The sequence below is a fragment of the Lissotriton vulgaris genome, chromosome 12 (genome assembly GCF_964263255.1).
Source record: "Lissotriton vulgaris chromosome 12, aLisVul1.2, whole genome shotgun sequence".
Taxonomy (NCBI): domain Eukaryota; kingdom Metazoa; phylum Chordata; class Amphibia; order Caudata; family Salamandridae; genus Lissotriton; species Lissotriton vulgaris.
Window position 1 is genome coordinate 444,722,090 of NC_141700.1, and position 16,192 is coordinate 444,738,281.

General features: G+C 37.3%; 7 non-coding genes across 7 annotated transcripts; all 7 read right to left on the bottom strand.

The window, feature by feature from the left end:
• Nucleotides 1-739: 739 nt before the first annotated feature.
• Nucleotides 740-813, bottom strand: TRNAT-AGU (transfer RNA threonine (anticodon AGU)). The gene has a single exon. It is a non-coding gene; the product is annotated as a tRNA-Thr (tRNA).
• A 4,282-nt stretch (nt 814-5,095) lies between these two features.
• Nucleotides 5,096-5,168, bottom strand: TRNAT-UGU (transfer RNA threonine (anticodon UGU)). Its single transcript has one exon. It is a non-coding gene; the product is annotated as a tRNA-Thr (tRNA).
• A 434-nt stretch (nt 5,169-5,602) lies between these two features.
• TRNAT-AGU (transfer RNA threonine (anticodon AGU)) lies at nt 5,603-5,676 on the bottom strand. The gene has a single exon. It is a non-coding gene; the product is annotated as a tRNA-Thr (tRNA).
• Nucleotides 5,677-7,124: 1,448 nt separating this feature from the next.
• On the bottom strand, nt 7,125-7,197 carry TRNAT-GGU (transfer RNA threonine (anticodon GGU)). The gene has a single exon. It is a non-coding gene; the product is annotated as a tRNA-Thr (tRNA).
• A 437-nt stretch (nt 7,198-7,634) lies between these two features.
• TRNAT-AGU (transfer RNA threonine (anticodon AGU)) lies at nt 7,635-7,708 on the bottom strand. The gene has a single exon. It is a non-coding gene; the product is annotated as a tRNA-Thr (tRNA).
• A 947-nt stretch (nt 7,709-8,655) lies between these two features.
• On the bottom strand, nt 8,656-8,729 carry TRNAT-AGU (transfer RNA threonine (anticodon AGU)). The gene has a single exon. It is a non-coding gene; the product is annotated as a tRNA-Thr (tRNA).
• Nucleotides 8,730-9,162: 433 nt separating this feature from the next.
• TRNAT-CGU (transfer RNA threonine (anticodon CGU)) lies at nt 9,163-9,235 on the bottom strand. The gene has a single exon. It is a non-coding gene; the product is annotated as a tRNA-Thr (tRNA).
• Between the last annotated feature and the right edge of the window lie 6,957 nt (nt 9,236-16,192).

Consider the following 16,192-nt stretch of genomic DNA (forward strand, 5'->3'; position numbering starts at 1 on the left):
GATTAGTTGAATTGAACAATAGAGTGATCATTCACCTCTATCTTGTTCTTTGTCATTTTCTTTTCCCTATTTCAGTCAATGCATTCCTACAAAAATCTTCACAATACCAAGCATTTTATTTAATTTTTAAGATAACTTATTCTAAAGTTCATAGAACCAGATGTTTATTCTTAAATTGTATTCAACACTTGTTTGATGTAAATTATTCAGAAACCATGGAGAAAACAGTTAGCTGATGCTGAGATTCTAACTCGTGATTTCCTGTTTATGAGACATGCGCTTTAACCACTAAGCCACAGCACCAACGTTAATAGTAAAAAATGCATAAATAATTCATTGTTGATGATGAAAATGTGTTTTCTGCTATAAATTCTTCTTTATATGTATTGTAATCTTAAACACGAAAAGATACTCAATCACTACGCAAGGATTAATATGTTTTAATAAACAGGAACTCTTATAAAACCCAATTTCATTTCTTGAATTCTTTACAATTTTTTTCATGAAGGTATTAATATTGCTCAAATCTAGGTAGAAATTTCATCTACGTCTTTCTCATAGATATATATGTTTTTCATTTTGCAATAACAGTATTCATTCTATAATCTTGAAAATACTTGGGTTTTTATAAGGTTTAAAATAATCTTTTCAACAGTAAGATGAATCAGACTTTTATATGTTAATTGAATTGGAATAAAACCTAATGAAAATGATTTGTTATATAACAATGGGAAAAGCATGGCACTGCTGAGAGTTGAACTCAGGATCTCATGTTTACTAGACAGGCGCTTTAACCAGCTAAGCCACAGCACCCACTTGATTCTTAATTTTTGAAAGACTTTTCTTTATGGTGTTCAAGAGAATATTGCTTTTTCACTTTCATATTCTTTTCTAAGTTCACACACTTCTCTACTCAAACACTTAAGATGAATGAAGACTCTTCACTTTTTCAAAAACACCTCTCTAATTTGAAGTTTACCCTATTCATATCATTTTAAAATATGCCTTGCTGAAGAATGGATTAGTTGAATTCAACAATAGAGTGATCTTTCACCTCTATCTTGTTCTTTGTCATTTTCTTTTTCCTATTTCAGTCAATGCATTCCTACAAAAATCTTCACAATACCAAGCATTTTATTTAATTTTTAAGATAACTTTTTCTAAAGTTCATAGAACCAGATGTTTATTCTTAAATTGTATTCAACACTTGTTTGATGAAAATTATTCGGAAAGCATGGAGAAAACCGTTAGGTGCTGCTGAAATTTGATCTCAGGATTTCCTGTTTACGAGACAGGCACTTTAACCACTAAGCCACAGCACCAACGTTAATAGTGAAAAATGCATAAATAATTTATTGTTGATGATGAAAATGTGTTTCTGCTATAAATTCTTCTTTATATGTATTGTAATCCTAAACACGAAAAGATACTCAATCACTACGCAAGGATTAATATGTTTTAATAAACAGGTACTCTTATAAAACCCAATTTCATTTCTTGAATTCTTTACAATTTTTTTTCATGAAGGTATTAATATTGCTCAAATCTAGGTAGAAATTTCATCTACGTCTTTCTCATAGATATGTATTTTTTTATTTTGCAATAACAGTATTCATTCTATAATCCTGAAAATACTTGGGTTTTTATAAGGTTTAAGATGATCTGTTCAACAGTAAGATGAATCAGACTTTTATATTTTAATTGTATCGGAATAAGACCTAATGAAAATGATTTGTTATATAACAATGAGAAAAGCAAGGCGCTGCTGAGAGTTGAACTCAGGATCTCCTTTTTACTAAACAGGCGCTTTAACCAGCTAAGCCACAGCACCCACTTGATTCTTGATTTTGAAACACTTTTCTTTATGGTGTTCAAGAGAATATTGCTTTTTCACTTTCATATTCTATTCTAAGTTCACACACTTCTCTACTCATGAACTTAAGATGAATGAAGACTCTTCACTTATCCAAAAACACCTCTCTAATTTGAAGTTTACCCTATTCATATCATTTTAAAATATACCTTGCTGAAGAATGGATTAGTTGAATTCAACAATAGAGTGATCATTCACCTCTATCTTGTTCTTTGTCATTTTCTTTTTCCTATTTCAATCAATGCATTCCTACAAAAATCTTCACAATACCAAGTATTTTATTTAATTTTTAAGATAACTTATTCTAAAGTTCATAGAACCAGTTGTTTATACTTAAATTGTATTCAACACTTGTTTGATGAAAATTATTCGGAAAGCATGAAGAAAACAGTTAAATGCTGCTGAGATTTGAACTCAGGATTTCCTGTTTACGAGATAGGAGCTTTAACCACTAAGCCACAGCACCAACGGTAACAGTAAAAAATGCATAAATAATTTATTGTTGATGATGAAAATGTGTTTTCTGCTATAAATTCTTCTTTATATGTATTGTAATCTTAAACACGAAAAGATACTCAATCACTACGCAAGGATTCATATGTTTTAATAAACAGGTACTCTTATAAAACCCACTTTCATTTCTTGAATTCTTTACAATTTTTTTTCATGAAGGTAATAATATTGCTCCAATCTAGGTAGACATTTCATCTACGTCTTTCTCATAGATATGTATTTTTTTCATTTTGCAATAACAGTATTCATTCTATAATCTTGAAAATACTTGGGTTTTTATAAGGTTAAAGATGATCTGTTCAACAGTAAGATGAATCAGACTTTTATATTTTAATTGTATCGGAATAAGACCTAATGAAAATGATTTGTTATATAACAATGAGAAAAGCAAGGCACTGCTGAGAGTTGAACTCAGGATCTCTTGTTAACTAGACAGGCGCTTTAACTAGCTAAGCCACAGCACCCACTTGATTCTTAAAATTGAAACACTTTTCTTTATGGTGTTCAAAAGAATATTGCTTTTTCACTTTCATATTCTTTTCTAAGTTCACACACTTCTCTACTCAAACACTTAAGATGAATGAAGACTCTTCACTTATTCAAAAACACCTCTCTAATTTGAAGTTTACCCTATTCATATCATTTTAAAATATACCTTGCTGAAGAATGGATTAGTTGAATTCAACAATAGAGTGATCATTCACCTCTATCTTGTTCTTTGTCATTTTCTTTTCCCTATTTCAGTCAATGCATTCCTAGAAAAATCTTCACAATACCAAGCATTTTATTTAATTTTTAAGATAACTTATTCTAAAGTTCATAGAACCAGATGTTTATACTTAAATTGTATTCAACACTTGTTTGATGAAAATGATTCGGAAAGCATGGAGAAAACAGTTAAATGCTGCTGAGATTTGAACTCAGGAATTCCTGTTTACGAGACAGGAGCTTTAACCACTAAGCCACAGCACCAACGGTAATAGTAAAAAATGCATGAAGAATTTATTGTTGATGATGAAAATGTGTTTTCTGCTATACATTCTTCTTTATATGTATTGTAAACTTAAACACGAAAAGATACTCAATCACTACGCAAGGATTCATATGTTTTAATAAACAGGTACTCTTATAAAACCCACTTTCATTTCTTGAATTCTTTACAATTTTTTTTCATGAAGGTAATAATATTGCTCCAAACTAGGTAGACATTTCATCTACGTCTTTCTCATAGATATGTATTTTTTTCATTTTGCAATAACAGTATTCATTCTATAATCTTGAAAATACTTGGGTTTTTATAAGGTTAAAGATGATCTGTTCAACAGTAAGATGAATCAGACTTTTATATTTTAATTGTATCGGAATAAGACCGAATGAAAATGATTTGTTATATAACAATGAGAAAAGCAAGGCACTGCTGAGAGTTGAACTCAGGATCTCTTGTTTACTAGACAGGCGCTTTAACCAGCTAAGCCACAGCACCCACTTGATTCTTAAGATTGAAACACTTTTCTTTATGGTGTTCAAGAGAATATTGCTTTTTCACTTTCATATTCTTTTCTAAGTTCACACACTTCTCTACTCAAACACTTAAGATGAATGAAGACTCTTCACTTATTCAAAAACACCTCTCTAATTTGAAGTTTACCCTATTCATATCATTTTAAAATATACCTTGCTGAAGAATGGATTAGTTGAATTCAACAATAGAGTGATCATTCACCTCTATCTTGTTCTTTGTCATTTTCTTTTCCCTATTTCAGTCAATGCATTCCTAAGAAATGCATAAATAATTCATTGTTGATGATGAAAATGTGTTTCCTGCTATAAACTCTTCTTTATATGTATTGTAATCTTAAACACGAAAACATACTCAATCACTACGCAAGTATTAATATCTTTTAATAAACAGGTACTCTTATAAAACCCAATTTCATTTCTTGAATTCTTTAAAAAAAAAATCATGAAGGTATTAATATTGCTCAAATCTAGGTAGAAATTTCATCTACGTCTTTCTCATAGATATGTATTTTTTTCATTTGGCAATAACAGTATTCATTCTATAATCTTGAAAATAGTTGTGTTTTTATAAGGTTTAAGATGATCTGTTCAACAGTAAGATGAATCAGACTTTTATATTTTAATTGTATCGGAATAAGACCTAAGGAAAATGATTTGTTATATAACAATGAGAAAAGCAAGGCGCTGCTGAGATTTGAACTCAGGATCTCCTTTTTACTAAACAGGTGCTATAACCAGCTAAGCCACAGCACCCACTTGATTCTTTAGTTTGAAACACTTTTCTTTATGGTGTTCAAGGGAATATTGCTTTTTCACTTTCATATTCTTTTCTAAGTTCACACACTTCTCTACTCAAACACTTAAGATGAATGAAGACTCTTCACTTATTCAAAAACACCTCTCTAATTTGAAGTTTACCCTATTCATATCATTTTAAAATATACCTTGCTGAAGAATGGATTAGTTGAATTCAACAATAGAGTGATCATTCACCTCTATCTTGTTCTTTGTCATTTTCTTTTCCCTATTTCAGTCAATGCATTCCTACAAAAATCTTCACAATACCAAGCATTTTATTTAATTTTTAAGATAAATTATTCTAAAGTTCATAGAACCAGATGTTTATACTTAAATTGTATTCAACACTTGTTTGATGAAAATTATTCAGAAAGCATGGAGAAAACAGTTAAATGCTGCTGAGATTTGAACTCAGGATTTCCTGTTTACAAGACAGGCGCTTTAACCACTAAGCCACAGCACCAAAGTTAATAGTAAGAAATGCATAAATAATTCATTGTTGCTGATGAAAATGTGTTTCCTGCTATAAATTCTTTATATGTATTGTAATCTTAAACACGAAAACATACTCAATCACTACGAAAGTATTATTATGTTTTAACAAACAGGTACTCTTATAAAACCCAATTTCATTTCTTGAATTCTTTATAATTTTTTTTCATGAAGGTAATAATATTGCTCCAATCTAGGTAGACATTTCATCTACGTCTTTCTCATAGATATGTATTTTTTTAATTTGGCAATAACACTATTCATTCTATAATCTTGAAAATACTTGGGTTTTTATAAGGTTAAAGATGATCTGTTCAACAGTAAGATGAATCAGACTTTTATATTTTAATTGTATCGGAATAAGACCTAATGAAAATGATTTGTTATATAACAATGAGAAAAGCAAGGCGCTGCTGAGATTTGAACTCAGGATCTCCTGTTTACTAGACAGGCGCTTTAACCAGCTAAGCCACAGGACCCACTTGATTCTTAAATTTGAAACACTTTTCTTTATGGTGTTCAAGAGAATATTGCTTTTTCACTTTTATATTCTTTTCTAAGTTCACACACTTCTCTACTCAAACACTTAAGATGAATGAAGACTCTTCACTTATTCAAAAACACCTCTCTAATTTGAAGTTTACCCTATTCATATCATTTTAAAATATACCTTGCTGAAGAATGGATTAGTTGAATTCAACAATAGAGTGATCATTCACCTCTATCTTGTTCTTTGTCATTTTCTTTTCCCTATTTCAGTCAATGCATTCCTACAAAAATCTTCACAATACCAAGCATTTTATTTAATTTTTAAGATAAATTATTCTAAAGTTCATAGAACCAGATGTTTATACTTAAATTGTATTCAACACTTGTTTGATGAAAATTATTCAGAAAGCATGGAGAAAACAGTTAAATTCTGCTGAGATTTGAACTCAGGATTTCCTGTTTACGAGACAGGCGCTTTAACCACTAAGCCACAGCACCAAAGTTAATAGTAAGAAATGCATAAATAATTCAATGTTGCTGATGAAAATGTGTTTCCTGCTATAAATTCTTCTTTATATGTATTGTAATCTTAAACACGAAAACATACTCAATCACTACGAAAGTATTATTATGTTTTAATAAACAGGTACTCTTATAAAACCCAATTTCATTTCTTGAATTCTTTACAATTTTTTTTCATGAAGGTAATAATATTGCTCCAATCTAGGTAGACATTTCATCTACGTCTTTCTCATAGATATGTATTTTTTTAATTTGGCAATAACAGTATTCATTCTATAATCTTGAAAATACTTGGGTTTTTATAAGGTTAAAGATGATCTGTTCAACAGTAAGATGAATCAGACTTTTATATTTTAATTGTATCGGAATAAGACCTAATGAAAATGATTTGTTATATAACAATGAGAAAAGCAAGGCACTGCTGAGAGTTGAACTCAGGATCTCCTGTAGACAGGCGCTTTAACCAGCTAAGCCACAGCACCCACTTGATTCTTTATTTTGAAACACTTTTCTTTATGGTGTTCAAGAGAATATTGCTTTTTCACTTTCATTTTCTTTTCTAAGTTCACACACTTCTCTACTCAAACACTTAAGATGAATGAAGACTCTTCACTTATTCAAAAACACCTCTCTAATTTGAAGTTTACCCTATTCATATCATTTTAAAATATACCTTGCTGAAGAATGGATTAGTTGAATTCCACAATAGAGTGTCATTCACCTCTATCTTGTTCTTTGTCATTTTCTTTTCCCTATTTCAGTCAATGCATTCCTACAAAAATCTTCACAATACCAAGCATTTTATTTAATTTTTAAGATAACTTATTCTAAAGTTCATAGAACGAGATGTTTATACTTAAATTGTATTCAACACTTGTTTGATGAAAATTATTCGGAAAGCATGGAGAAAACAGTTAAATGCTGCTGAGAATTGAACTCAGGATTTCCTGTTTACCAGACAGGAGCTTTAACCCCTAAGCCACAGCACCAACAGTAATAGTAAGAAATGCATAAAGAATTTATTGTTGATGATGAAAATGTGTTTTCTGCTATAAATTCTTCTTTATATGTATTGTAATCTTAAACACGAAAAGATACTCAATCACTACGCAAGGATTAATATGTTTTAATAAACAGGTACTCTTATAAAACCCAATTTCATTTCTTGAATTTTTTACAATTTTTTTTCATGAATGTAATAATATTGCTCCAATCTAGGTAGACATTTCATCTACGTCTTTCTCATAGATATGTATTTTTTTCATTTTGCAATAACAGTATTCATTCTATAATCTTGAAAATAGTTGGGTTTTTATAAGGATAAAGATGATCTGTTCAACAGTAAGATGAATCAGACTTTTATATTTTAATTGTATCGGAATAAGACCTAATGAAAATGATTTGTTATATAACAATGAGAAAAGCAAGGCACTGCTGAGAGTTGAACTCAGGATCTCCTGTTTACTAGACAGGCGCTTTAACCAGCTAAGCCACAGCACCCACTTGATTCTTAAGTTTGAAATACTTTTCTTTATGGTGTTCAAGAGAATATTGCTTTTTCACTTTCATATTCTTTTGTAAGTTCACACACTTCTCTACTCATAAACTTAAGATGAATGAAGACTCTTCACTTATTCAAAAACACCTCTCTAATTTGAAGTTTACCCTATTCATATCATTTTAAAATATACCTTGCTGAAGAATGGATTAGTTGAATTCAACAATAGAGTGATCATTCACCTCTATCTTTTTCTTTGTCATTTTCTTTTCCCTATTTCAATCAATGCATTCCGACAAAAATCTTCACAATACCAAGTATTTTATTTAATTTTTAAGATAACTTATTCTAAAGTTCATAGAACCAGATGTTTATACTTAAATTGTATTCAACACTTGTTTGATGAAAAATATTCGGAAAGCATGGAGAATACAGTTAAATGCTGCTGAGATTTGAACTCAGGATTTCCTGTTTATGAGACAGTAGCTTCAACCACTAAGCCACAGCACCAACTGTAATAGTAAAAAATGCATAAATAATTTATTGTTGATGATGAAAATGTGTTTTCTGCTATAAATTCTTCTTTATATGTATTGTAATCTTAAACACGAAAAGATACTCAATCACTACGCAAGGATTAATATGTTTTAATAAACAGGTACTCTTATAAAACCCAATTTCATTTCTTGAATTCTTTACAACTTTTTTTTCATGAAGGTAATAATATTGCTCCGATCTAGGTAGACATTTCATCTACGTCTTTCTCATAGATAAGTATTTTTTTTCATTTTGCAATAACAGTATTCATTCTATAATCTTGAAAATACTTGGGTTTTTATAAGGTTAAAGATGATCTGTTCAACAGTAAGATGAATCAGACTTTTATATTTTAATTGTATCGGAATAAGACCTAATGAAAATGATTTGTTATATAACAATGAGAAAAGCAAGGCACTGCTGAGAGTTGAACTCAGGATCTCCTGTTTACTAGACAGGCGCTTTAACCAGCTAAGCCACAGCACCCACTTGATTCTTAAGTTTGAATACTTTTCTTTATGGTGTTCAAGAGAATATTACTTTTTCACTTTCATATTCTTTTCTAAGTTCACACACTTCTCTACTCAAACATTTAAGATGAATGAAGACTCTTCACTTATTCAAAAACCCCTCTCTAATTTGAAGTTTACCCTATTCATATCATTTTAAAATATACCTTGCTGAAGAATGGATTAGTTGAATTCAACAATAGAGTGATCACTCACCTCTATCTTGTTCTTTGTCATTTTCTTTTCCCTATTTCAGTCAATGCCTTCCTACAAAAATCTTCACAATACCAAGCATTTTATTTAATTTTTAAGATAACTTATTCTAAAGTTCATAGAACCAGATGTTTATTCTTAAATTGTATTCAACATTTGTTTGATGAAAATTATTCGGAAAGCATGAGAAAACAGTTGGGTGCTGCTGAGATTTGAACTCAGGATTTCCTGTTTACGAAACAGGCGCTTTAACCACTAAGCCACAGCACCAACGTTAATAGTAAGAATTGCATAAATAATTTATTGTTGATGATGAAAATGTGTTTCCTGCTATAAATTCTTCTTTATATGTATTGTAATCTTAAACACGAAGATACTCAATCACTACGCAAGTATTAATATGTTTTAATAAACAGGTACTCCTATTGAAGGACTGGGTTAATTTAAGACCCAGCGGTGCCAGGGATAACACCTGAAACCTTCGTGGGTAACCTGTTCCGGCGTACAAATGACAGAGACACGGGACACTTCCTTCGGCGTCAAAGATTCGAGGTTTATTTACTGCAGGGAACACAGAAGTCACAGGAAGTACAACACGTGTAGGTTCGAGGAGACTGCTTCAACTTGTATCTGTGGATCGCTCCTTTTATTCAGTTTTCTCTCATAGGTTAACATGGTACACAAAGGATTACAACTTGGTTCCCATCGTAAAGACCATAAGGGGTCGCTTTCATGTATTCAGGGCCCGGAACATAAGTACAGTAACATTTGGTAGTTCCCAACTGTAAAAGCACATCTTCTCACCATTTGTACATTCCAATCAGCAGTAAACAGATCGAGGATAAGGCAAAAAACAGGTGCAGAGGAAGACAGGAACAAAGAGGGTGTAAAAGGGGATGTACCAGGAAACACGAGTTGCAGGAATCAAAAGGACGTGCCTAATGAGATGCACAACTGAGACAATAGTCCGGCACGGCAAGATGAGCCTCGAGCGGGGCCAGCTGCCTTGCAGTGTCATCCCCCTCATCATAAAGACACTTTCAAAGGAAATGTGTCTTCCGCAGGAGTTTGGGAATCCCAGGGTCGCGAAGCGGACAGCGTCCGTTCGCTGGCTACTTGAGGGCAAGAAACAAAATGGATGCCGTATCTAAGATGGAACCCGTGGGTTCAGATGAAGAAACCCACAAAACAAACGAAAGGTTTAGGCTACCACAGCGAAAACGCGTACACCCACTAAACTCGTCATTTGCGGTTCATAGATACCAGACTCGGCCATATTCGTGCGAGTTGAAAACACCACTTACGATCGTCACGGAACCTCAGACGCTCCTTTTGCCCTCATGTAGGCAAGCACTGGTCGGAATCATAATCGATCTCGATATTCATCAGACCATCCAGATGCTGCTGCAACATAATTCTATCCATCAATGCTTCCTTGGTAACAGGCGGCCGTCTTATACACGTTGTAGCACAGAGGCCACATAAGGCAGGACCACACTGCACACAAAGACAGCACGTGAACAGGAATGCTACAACAACCCCGATAATCATCAAAATCGTCCAACCCCAAGTCGACATTAGGCCCCAAAACCATCCTAGTAGCGTCCAATCCCCTACGTCCACGTGTATGGACTCAGAGATCTTATGCAACTTCGAGATGGCTTGATAGACAGTCGGAGCGTTGTCTGGAATGAAAATACAACAGCTCGAATGGATCACCTTACATACTCCACCTCGATCTGCTAAGACAACGTCTAAAACCATACGGTTTTGTAACGTCATAAGCCTATCCGCCTGGAGCTCTGCTGTAATGTTACCAAGGGCACAGGCAGTGATATTAGCAGTCGATTCCACCACTCGAGTCAACTGTCTCAGGTTCCTACTATTGACCATAGGTCCCCAAAACGAAAAGAAACCCTTGAAAAAGTCTCCTGCCTCTTGACCGGCAGTGTCCTCTTCGCAAATCACGCCCCTCACAACTCTGGTCTTATGATAATCTGCGGCAAACGTAAAAGTTGGAGGCAGCAAGTTTGCAATATAACAGGTGCCCGCAAAGTCAAGGGGCAACCATGTATATGCACGGTCATAACAGACAAAGTATGTACCCTTGGCAGTCAGGAGAACAGGGGAAGAGAGCATTGGTAAAACATACGTCTCGGAGCAAGTACTCTCTCCAAGGTGAGCTCTCGGGCTTCGGCCACGACCTTTTAGACAGAAATTACCAAGGTGGGGTATGATCCATATTGGAGACGAGCTTTTAAGCTGTCTTTCACCTACGAGCGCATTATACTCAACCTCACTCAGATCCCTATAGGTTCGCACCTCTTCATCTGGGATAAGCGACGGCTCATAGATATCCCTATCTAAGTCAGCAATTGCTATTGCCAAAGGCTTATGGTACGGACCGGGACCAAAGTGGGGAGAACGTGGCTCTCGATTGGGGTAAGAATCTAGTGCGCTTCGAAACATTGTTTGGAATGCTCGAGCTGAACCCTGGGAACTGTAAGGTAGGACCAAGTACGGAATTCCTTTATCGGTGGTATGTGGCATTAACCCACACACCCAACAATTGGTAGTGTTTACAACCAACTGATGCTGATGAAGGAGCTGAACGAAGGAATTGTTCATGAACTCCGCACGTCTAGCCTGCTCGTGTTGTGGTAAGATGTGGAAGGAATGAGGAGAAACAGTGGAGATAGGTTTAGGTTCAGAAGAAGGGGTAGGTGAGGCAGTAGGCAAGAACGACTGTATCATGTATTACACCCCACCCACCAATAATGAGGAAACAGTTAAGAATAGAAGGAACACCTGAAACATGAAGCATTTTGTACGAGCAATTTGCTGCAGCTTGAATCTTTGGGCCTGAGCTTTTTCCAAATCCAACAGCTTTGAGGAAGCCATCCTCTAAAACCGTCCGCAGCGTTTTTGACGCACTTCGTTCTGTGTAGCAGTAGTCAATCCCCAGGAGTTCCCAGGAACCGACGGTCTTTGACCTAGTGTCAAGACCTACTAACCAGAAGGAAGTACCCGTGCGGCCCTACGGCCCACCCGGATGCAAGGTATTTTTAATTTACAATATGTACAAAATCTCCTAGCTGTGAAAGCAAACCGTATATATGGAAAAAGGCTCAAATTTACAAAATTACAATTTATACGAGTGTGTTCAGACTGAATGGTAGCAATGGGGTAACGTGGATGTCAAAGGAGAAAGCAGAGCTTTTATTAGTCTTTGATATTGGATCGCAGAAAATATCGGCTTTTCCCAGGACATGTCTGTTCGTCAAACAGTTGGTCCGATGATGAAACAGAGTTCTGTTGATCAGTCAATTGTTCAGATCCTGAGTTTTGTGATGACAAATGTTCAACAATGTCGTTCTGCTGCACTGAGGTCTCTCCGACAGGCTGAGCGTCGCTAAAAGGAACGAAAGTCTGCACAGCTTCTGTTTCGGACGAGGCAATGCCCTTCCTCACCCACGAGTCTGCTGGTAAAGGTATAGGTACCTTTTTAGTATGGGTGGCATGCACCCAATTTTTGCGTCCTTCCTAACGAACAGCAGTCCTCGTGGCAAGGAGCACTTGGTAGGGTCCAGTAAAACGAGGCTCAAGGTTGCGTTTTCTGGCAAAGTTTCGCGTCACCACCCAGTCTCCGGGCTGGAGCTGGTGGCCTGGACCCTCCGTCTGCGTCCGCAGTGCTTCAAAGACCTGTTGGTGAATTAACCTCAGTTTAGCAGTCAGATCATGAAGATAATCGATCAACATTGGATATTCAAGATCAGAGAACACACTCGGTCTAGGGACCCCCAAACATTGGCAGGGCGGCCAAACACAATCTCGTAGGGGCTAAGCCCTTCTCGGGAGTGTACAGTCGCCCTTGTTGACAATAGAGCTAAGGGTAAAGCGTCAGGCCACGAGAGACCAGTCGTAGCCTGAAACTTCGCTAACTTTAATTTAAGGGTGCCATTATAACCTTCAACCAAACCTGCTGACTGGGGATGATTGGCGCTGTGGAATTTCTGTGTAATTCCAAGGCCCTTACACACACTCTTCATCACACTCCCCACAAACTCACTTCCGTTATCAGACCATACAATCCGTGGCATTCCATACCGAGGAAAGTATTCCTTCAGTAGGATTTTTGCAATGGACAAAGCAGTGTTATCTTTGAGAGGGTAGGCTTCGATCCATCGGGAGAATGCGCAAACCACAACTAAAACGTACTTCAGGTTATTGCATCGCTCCATGTGGATGAAGTCTAGCTGAATCACCTCAAAGGGACATGAAGGGGGAGCAAAATGGCCAGGAGGTGTAGGGGTTCCCTTACCAGGATTTTACATCATACATATCATACAATTCTTAACCAATCTCTCAGCACACTTAGTAATACCATCATTCTTCCATACAGGGGACAACAACTTGCAGATACCTTTCACACTAATATGTGCCAAGCCGTGTGCCATCGTCACAACAGCTAGCACATATGCATCCGGCAACATCCATCTCTTAGTCTCCGACAAATCAATCCAACAGCCATTCGCATCCAACTTTCCCGTACTCTCTTTCCACTTCGTCTTTTCAGATTCAGTGGCCTCGTTCTGAATCGCTTTCACACTCTCGATAGTGTCCTCACACATACCAGTCTCTGTAGGCCACCTAACCAAACTCGTCACATACATTCTAGTACTAAGATTCCGGGCAGTCTCCTTAGCAATCTCATCCGCAAACGCATTACCACGACCAACATCATCCGTCACCTTACGGTGCACACTACATTTAATAATCGCCACCTGCTTGGGCAATGTAAGCGCGTCCAAAAGATCATTCACGAGCTGTCCGTGCTGAATCTTCGTACCATGCGATGTCATGAACCCTCTCTCTCTCCACAAACGTCCAAAGCTATGGGCCACGCCAAATGTGTATTGGCTGTCCGTAAACACATTCACCCGTTTCCCTTTTGACAACACACATGCTCTAGTCAAAGCAATCAGCTCTGCCGCCTGAGCAGAATTCTGATTCAATCTCGCACTTTCCACAACAGTACTCAATGTCACCACAGCATACGCAGTCGTTACATCGCCATTCGGCAACTTAAAACACGACCCATCCACATACAAGGTCCCATCGGGATCTTCCAATGGAGTATTTTTCAGGTCTGCACGACCTTTTGTTTCCTCCTCGGTTCGTAAGTAGCAGTCATGAGGTGCTACTTCGTCTGATTTCATACTGATTGGAAACAAAGTCGCCGGGTTCAGGACGTTGCAACGTTTTATTTGAATGTGACTTGCCAAAAGCGTCAACTCATAACCAGACAATCTTGCACTTGTCAGGTGTTGAGTTTTCGTACGATTCAAGAGAGTGTCAACTGCATGCGGAACCATCACCGTAAGCATATTATCCATGACCAATCCTGCAGATTGTCGGATGGACACCGCAGCTGCCGCTGTTGCTCTCAGACAACTCGGCAATGCTCTAGCTACCGGGTCCAAGGTCGAGGAAAAATATGCACATGGACGTTGCTTACCGCCGAATTGTTGCGTCAAAACACTCAACGCACAACCTTCCCTCTCGTGAACGTATAGTGTAAACGGCTTACTGTAGTCAGGGGTACCTAACACAGGAGCCGAACACAACGCATCACGCAATTCAGAAAAACTTTTCTGACATTCTTCCGTCCATGGTAAAGGAGTTGGAACATCCTTACACGTAAGAGCCACCAATGGTTTTGCTAGCAATGAAAAATTTGGAATCCATTGCCTGCAGTATGACGTGATACCTAAAAAGGCACGTACATCTCTCTGAGTTGTTGGCACAGTTATTCGAGCAATCGCTGCAATTCTCTCTGGGGTCAACCTTCTTCCCTCCTTTGACAATAAGTGACCTAGATAGGTTACTTCTTGACAACAATATTGCAGTTTAGAAGGTGACACCTTATGATGTAAGTCACAGAGATGTTGCAACAATGACACCGTAGCAATTTTGCAAATGTCCTGAGTATCTGCAGCCACCAATAAGTCATCGACATATTGGATCAAGGTCGCACCGGCCAGCAACACAAACGCATCTAGTTGGCCCTTCATAGCTTGGCTATATATCGACGGGCTCTCACAGTAGCCCTGAGGAGCGCATTTGAACCTATAGCTGCGGCCACCGAGAGAGAAACTGAAAAGGTCCCTACTCTCCTCAGCAATCAGGATGCTAAAGAAAGCATTCTTCAGATCGATCACCGAGAACCAAGATGCAGAGGCTGGAATCAGAGTCAGTAGAGCCGTGATGTCAGGCACCACAGGGAACTGAGGAATCACAATTTTATTCACCTCCCGTAAATCGATAACAAAACGATAAACAGGTGGTTTTGATGGATCAGTGCGCTTCAAGATGGGCAGTACAGGGCTATTGCACACGTTTCCCCGAGTCTCCTCGATAACATCTTTCTCGATCAAATCGTAAATGATCGCTAACAGCGCTCGCTCACCATCAAGGGAGATACGATACTGGGGAATACGTGGCAATCGCACATTCGATTTCAAGTGAACAACATAAGGGGAGATGTCAAGCAGGCCCACGTCATTGGGGCCCGTTGCCCACAAAGATGCAGGAAGAGAACTCAATTCCGGTGGAAGCTTATCGATGGATAAGTACATAGGAGAGACAACTCTCTCACCCAACGTAAGCTTCACTCCCGCAGGAGAACAATACAGAGTCGCATACAGACGTTTTAGCAAATCCAGGCCCAAAAGATTTTCACCATAACCAGTAGTCAAAATCAAAGGAGCTTTCAGCTCACGTGGCGCAATTGTAAGGGGCAACGGACGAGAAACCGGATTGCTAACAGGGGCGCCAGAGAATCCAACGGAAACATTTGTTAAGCCAGACAAAGGTGCGCCAGGGAGTTTCGAATGCATGATGGAACTTTTCGCTGCACCAGTGTCCAACAGAAAAGTCTCAACTACGCCCGAGGTGGCAACTGCGACGTAAGGCCCTCTCTGATCAACCGGAACTGATACTACTCCCTCTCCTTGTCTATGGCTGTCCTAGTAATTACCGTCGTCAGCATCCTGATCGACGTAATAATCCTCCACATTGTACTGCGCAGATCTTCCTTGCGACGATCCGCGCTGATCAAAACAATTATTAGAGTCAGAAGAATTGTTAGAACGATCATTTTGAGCACCACGACCTCTACCACGTGATGCCTGTTGAGGACCACCACGACCTCCTCTAGATGAATTA